General features: G+C 43.2%; 1 protein-coding gene and 1 non-coding gene across 2 annotated transcripts in view; both read left to right on the top strand.

Moving 5' to 3' along the window:
* The window catches only part of TPRG1 (tumor protein p63 regulated 1), a 144,442-nt gene that overhangs the window by 58,794 nt on the left and 79,648 nt on the right, over positions 1-6,000 (top strand). The gene's annotated exons all lie outside the window — the stretch shown is intronic.
* On the top strand, positions 3,062-3,146 carry TRNAE-UUC (transfer RNA glutamic acid (anticodon UUC)). The gene has a single exon. It is a non-coding gene; the product is annotated as a tRNA-Glu (tRNA).

Genomic DNA, 6,000 nt, shown 5'->3' with positions numbered 1-6,000 from the left:
TTTGGGCGGGGGGGGGGGGGGGGGGGGGGGCTGCTGTAACAAAATGCCCATAGACTGGGTGGCTTAAACAACAGTTCTCTCACAGTTCTGGAAGCTGGGAAGTATAAGATCAAGATGCCTACAGGTTTGCTTCTCAGTGAGGGCTCTCTTCCTGGCTTGCTGTCTCATTGCCTCCTCACATCCTGGAGGGAGGAAGTTCTCCTGTCACTTCCTTATCTCATCATGGGCACTCCATCCCCATGACCTCATCTAAACCTAATCCCCTCCCAAAGGCCCCACCTCTAAGTACCATCATTTTGAGGTTTAGGGTTTCCATATATGAAATTTGAGGGGAAACAAAGTCATTTACACTTCCCCAAGCCTCAGTTTCCTCACCTATATTACATCAGAATTGTTTGATGAAGATTAAAAGGGGTAATATGTGTGTAATATCTAGCCCGGTACCTGATCCAGAGAAGACCCCAATAAATGAAGGCTTTTTCTTTTTTTTTTTTTTAAATATTTTTATTTATTTCTAGGAGAGAGAGAGAGACAGCATGAGCAGGGGAGGGTCAGAGAGAGAGGGAGACACACGCTCTGAAACAGGCTCCAGGCTCTGAGCTGGCAGTCAGCACAGAGCCCGATGCGGGGCTTGAACCCATGAACCACGAGATCATGACCTAAGTGAAAGTCGGACGCTTCACCGACTAAGCCACCCAGGCGCCCCGAAGGCTTTTTCTTTTAACCTAAGAAAAATACATGGCAGAATTATTCTTATGAGTGAGAATAATGGCATATTATGTGGCATAATAATAATGGCATATTATCTTATATGGCATATAGATCAAAGACGTTTTAGAATTGGCATGTATATACATATGTATATGTATATATATGCACACACATATATATACATATGTGTGTGTATATATATGTATACACACATACACATATGTAATTTCCTAACTAAAACTTCTTGTTTATTATTTTATTATATTTTTTAGAACTCAAAACCTCTTTTGTTTCCTGGTGGGTGGGGGGAAGGACCATTGTTTTTTCTTTGATGAAGTGGAATAATATGAAGCTCCAAGAGAGGACTTCCCTTAACTCAGGAAAAATTAGTCTTTATAGATACATAAATGGATGTTTCCAGGTCCATCCTGTCTATGTTTTATGGGGACACTTGGTCTGTCCTACACTGGCATACATTGAAAAGTATTGAAAAAAACCAAATACTCCCAAAAACTTTTTTTGCATGTTCATTCCAAATAGTCATTCATGCTTTGCAACTTGTGATTTTCAGCACTGAGATCTTACACCAAACAGCAGGAAATGAAGTGTTGGTAGAAGAATGTTCTTCAAGAGCATCAAATAGATGCCGAAGGTTCCTTTTCCTCTACCCTGTGGGCAGTGGGCTGGGAATCTGCAGACCTGAGTCTGTGGACGTGTGTTAAAATGGTAAAATGTCATCACACCTTTGGGTGCCATATTAGCCCTTCTCTACATGATTTCACCTTACATCTTAAAAAATTGTGTATCCCTTAAGAGCAGAATACTCCTCTCGGTATTTCCAGCAGCTAGCACAGACCTTGGTACATCCCTGGCCCCATGGGGTAATGGGGAGAAAAACAGAACCACAGGAAGTCAAGTCAGGGGATCTGAGAACAGAGAAGGTTTGTGGACATCAGGTTTTTGTTGGAATACTATGTTTACTTGGAGGGTCCCCTATTTGAAACAAACTGGAGAGGCCCCAGGAAAGAATAACCAAATGATTGAAAGAATTTAGTGTGGATTATTTAGCTGAAGGTTTTTTTTTTTTTTTTTTTTTTTTTTTTTAAAGACTTCATTTAACTCCTGGGGAGGGAAATTGCTTTGCTTCAATGCCATGCATTTTTCATCTGTTTGTGTTCGAAGAGCAAACCCGAATTGGATTCTCTTCAGGGCCTGGAACCCAGTGGGTGCTCAGGGAATATGTTTGGAATGAATGATTCAGTGTATTCCTCCTGGGCTGCTGATTTCTGGCTACCTAAGAAACTGCCTTCTTCTTTCAAGGGCCAGGCTATGCTAAGTGGCTGGAAGGGCACACGAAGGAACGCTGATTTGTAAAACTAAGTCACTCTATTCAGTATTAGGGAAGATGTTTCTACTGAATGGAGTGTGCATGTGTGCGTGTGTGCGTGTGTGTGTGTAAGTGTAGTGGAATAATGTTAGAAAAAAATCTTTTTGGAGGAAAATCCTTTTGAATTCAAAAATTGATTGGACACAGCTTCGAGAGAGCAACTGAAAGTGTCATCAGGGGTAGGGAGGGGGGCCACTGGGAAAGGCCTCTGGGATGGTTTGAATAACTGGGTCGGGGCCCTGGAAACTTCTTCTGCTGGGCCTCCTGTCATTGTTAGTTCGCTGTTGCCCTCTGCTGGCAAAACTTGTCATCCCAGGAAACCACAAATCTCGTGGAGTTCTGAGACTCCCTTTTATAGTGGGGAGCCCAGGCCCTTCTTCGGCAAGCAGGGACATGACGCTAGTGCCGAGGAGGAGCATAGGTGGCAAGAGAAGATGTGGAAAATCCTCGTCCAGGAGAGACTGGCTCTCACAACAAAGATGATACATCTTATGGTTTTCGGTTTTCATGCTCTGCTCATTTGTCACGTTCTCTCTCGGCTCTGTGTTGGGCTGAGTGAGGGGACACAGGACTGAAACACCTCTCTACGTTAGCGGGTCCCTCATCAAATGTGGGGAACGATGGCACATTCCGGAGATAGAAATCACTGTAATATAGAGAAGATTGTGACTTGAACCACAACGGATGCACTGATAGAAAGCTTATATGTATTTAATGGAAAGAAAGATGACATCTACTTGGCGGGCTCCGGGGCGGAGATTAGTAAGGGTTAGTCTCTATGAACTAGTATTTAATCTAGGAGTTTGAAGCATGGATGAGATGTATTATTTTTAAAAATATCTCTTTATCATAAGAGCAGAATATGTTCACTGCAAAAAGAAATTAAGCTCTGACTAATAAAAGCAAGAGAAGAAACGAAAGTCATTTGAAATCCCAGCATTCAGAAATAATCAGTGTTGGGGCGCCTGGGTGGCTTAGTCGGTTGAGCGTCCGACTTTCGCTCGGGTCGTGATCTCGCGGTTCGTGGGTTCGAGCCCCGCGTCGGGCTCTGTGCTGACTGCCAGCTCAGAGCCTGGAGCCTGTTTCAGTCTGTGACTCCCTCTCTCTCTGACCCTCCCCTGCTCACGCTGTCTCTCTCTCTCTCCTAGAAATAAATAAAACATTAAAAAAAAAAAAAAAAGAAATAATCAGTGTTACCATTTTGATCTGTGTATTTATTGTGGTTACAAAGTTGGAAGTCGGCTGAAGGTAACATTTTGTATGGCTCTTTGGGACTTTTATGGCATGAACGTTTTCCCAATGTTACTGATTAGTTTTTAAAACTGTGCTAGTTTATGGGGGAGTATTTCAGTGTGTGAACGTGAGGATAGGATTCCCAAACAGCATGAGCCAAGGCATATGGCTTGCACAGTGCAGCGATTGTTCATTCTTTACTAATCGATGTCAGAAATATATTTTGGATGCACACAACCTTGGAGACACAATGCAAAGCCTGATTCTCTCTTTGTGGGGTTTATAGGGATAGGAGACAGAAATTAATTAGGCCCCCATAGAAATAACTGTGTAAGTGCATCTGGGATAAGTACTACGAAGAGGAAATGTGTGGTATTATGAAAGTGTACCTTAGAAAGACTAGAAGTAGTCACAGAATTCTGGGCAGGTTTGCCTGAATAAGGAAGGGGTAATTGAACGCAGCACTAGAGCAGTTAGGGTAAAGAACATCAGAAGGGAGCAGCATGTGCAAAGGCCCTGTAGTAGCAGTGGGCATGGGGCATACAAGAAACTGAAAGATAAGAAGAATGAGTGGAGAGACCTGATGTGTGATGAGGTTGAAGAGGTCTGGGGGGCCTGACTGTGGACAGCCTTTTAGATCAGATGAAGAACTTCTATCATTTCTTGTCAGAGCTCTCGGGGACGGTTGAAACGTTTGAAGCCAAAGTGGAGAGGTCAAGACCAGATTTGTTTTTTCAAAAGGTGCGCCTCACTGCAGTACGGTGGAGACGTTAGGAGGGAACTAGAGCACATGTGGGTAAACTGGGTCTCAGTGACTAGCAGGCCAAACCTAGTGAGAGAGCGTGTGCAGTCGTCTAAGCAGGAGATGAGGGGAGACTGGGTAAGAGTGGTGAAGGTTGAGATGGAGAGAAGTACGTGGTTTTCAGAGATTTGGGGGAGAGTCAAATGTTTAGGGCCTGGCATGTGAGGGGAGGGAGAGGGAGAATCCAGAAGGACTCCCTAAGTCTCTGGCTTAACTGGGTGCAGGCAGGGTTCTTCTCCCGGATAAGGAACAGTGGAAGACGATGAGGTTTGAAAGGGGCAGTGATGTGTGTTTTCTCAGGGGAGAGATTTCCCAGAGAGAACAGCCCCAGAGGCGGTATATGTCATCTCATCAGCTCCTTCCAGAAGTTGGTTTTACCTCATTCTCATACCGTACTGAAGGGTCCTCTATTTGGAGGTGGATGACTGGGGAGAAGGCCAGGGCCATGGCCGGGTTTTATGTCTCTACCTTGTCTTCACAATGCGGGTAAATAGCTTCTGGTCCTAAGGGTTGCTGTGAGGTTCACAGGACCATCAATATCCAAGGACTTTGTAAATCTCCACAGCATGTTATTGTTACTTCTACCCTTATAATTGCTGTGGATATTGTTGCCAACCCACCTTCAATTATGTCAATGTTGGGAATATGAAATTCGATGTTTTTTTCCATGAGTTATTTGGTAAAAAAAAAAAAAAAAAAAAAAAATGTGTCATTGAAGTCTAAATAAATACATATACCACCCAGGAGCTAGAGATGTGGCCCCAAACTATTTATAAACCCGCGTGTTTACTTGAATTCAGACTTTCCCGACATGTAAATTATGCAGAATCTGTGTCACAGCAGAGCACTCTGTGTTCCTAAAAAGAATTCTCTTTTTTCCCCAATCCTTTACCTTTTAAAATAAATCTCATTATGGAGTGCTGACATTTTCAGCAAAACCATTCAACCAAAAGCTGTGGTTTTTTTAGACTAAAACCAAGTCTGGTTTATTAGGCAGCAGCTTTTAACTTACTGCTAAGTAGATGCAAGCTATTTAGAGAAATTTATGTAGATATCTGATAAGACATTTCAGAGTCCCTGTCTCGTTCTGACTGAGATTGAGAGTATGAAACAGATTATCTAGATTTTTTTCCTTCTCTCAGTGGAACAGGGGTTGAGTATGGGAATGTTGTTGGAGTGGTTGGAATCCATAGAACCAGGATGTTTTCTAATGTTTATTTATTTGAGAGGGAGGGAGGGAGGGAGGGAGAGAGAGAGAGAGAGAACAAAGAACAAGTGGAGACAGGCAGAGAGAGGGGAACAGAGGCTACAAAAGCACTCTGTGCTGACAGCAGAGAGCCCAGCTTGGGGCTTGAACTCACAAACTGAGATCATGACCTGAGCTGAAGGTGGAAGCCTAACTGACTGAGCCACCCAGATGCCCCTGTAGAACCCGGATTTAAACTACATCTCTCAGACTCTACACCACTGACTGTAGTATCAGATTCTAGTTGACTGACTTCAATGTGACTTTCTTCAAAGAGTTGTCAGAGATGTAGAGCTAAGAGACATACTACATAACAGCCACCATATAATGATCATGGATCTTACCCTTCTTGGTTTTCCTTCGTCAGCTCCACTGTCTTTTCTTTTCTTTCATCCTTTTTTTCCTCTTTCAAACGTCCACCTTTTGCTTTCACTGACTTAACTCCTGACTCATCCTGCCCATCTGTGTTTAGATTATGCTCTGCTGAGGAATGGCATAGATTGGGTTGCCCAAAATTCCTCAGTCCCTTAGGTCCCTGCCAGAAATAATAATAGCTGATTTATAGAACACTGATTGAGAATCATTTCCCTTAATTCTCTCCACAAACTCAGGAGATGAGTG

Source organism: Crocuta crocuta, unplaced genomic scaffold, assembly GCF_008692635.1.
Source record: "Crocuta crocuta isolate KB4526 unplaced genomic scaffold, BGI_CrCroc_1.0 scaffold70, whole genome shotgun sequence".
Taxonomy (NCBI): Eukaryota; Metazoa; Chordata; class Mammalia; order Carnivora; family Hyaenidae; genus Crocuta; species Crocuta crocuta.
Note: the sequence above shows the minus strand (reverse complement) of the source record. Positions and strands in the feature narration are given on the sequence as shown.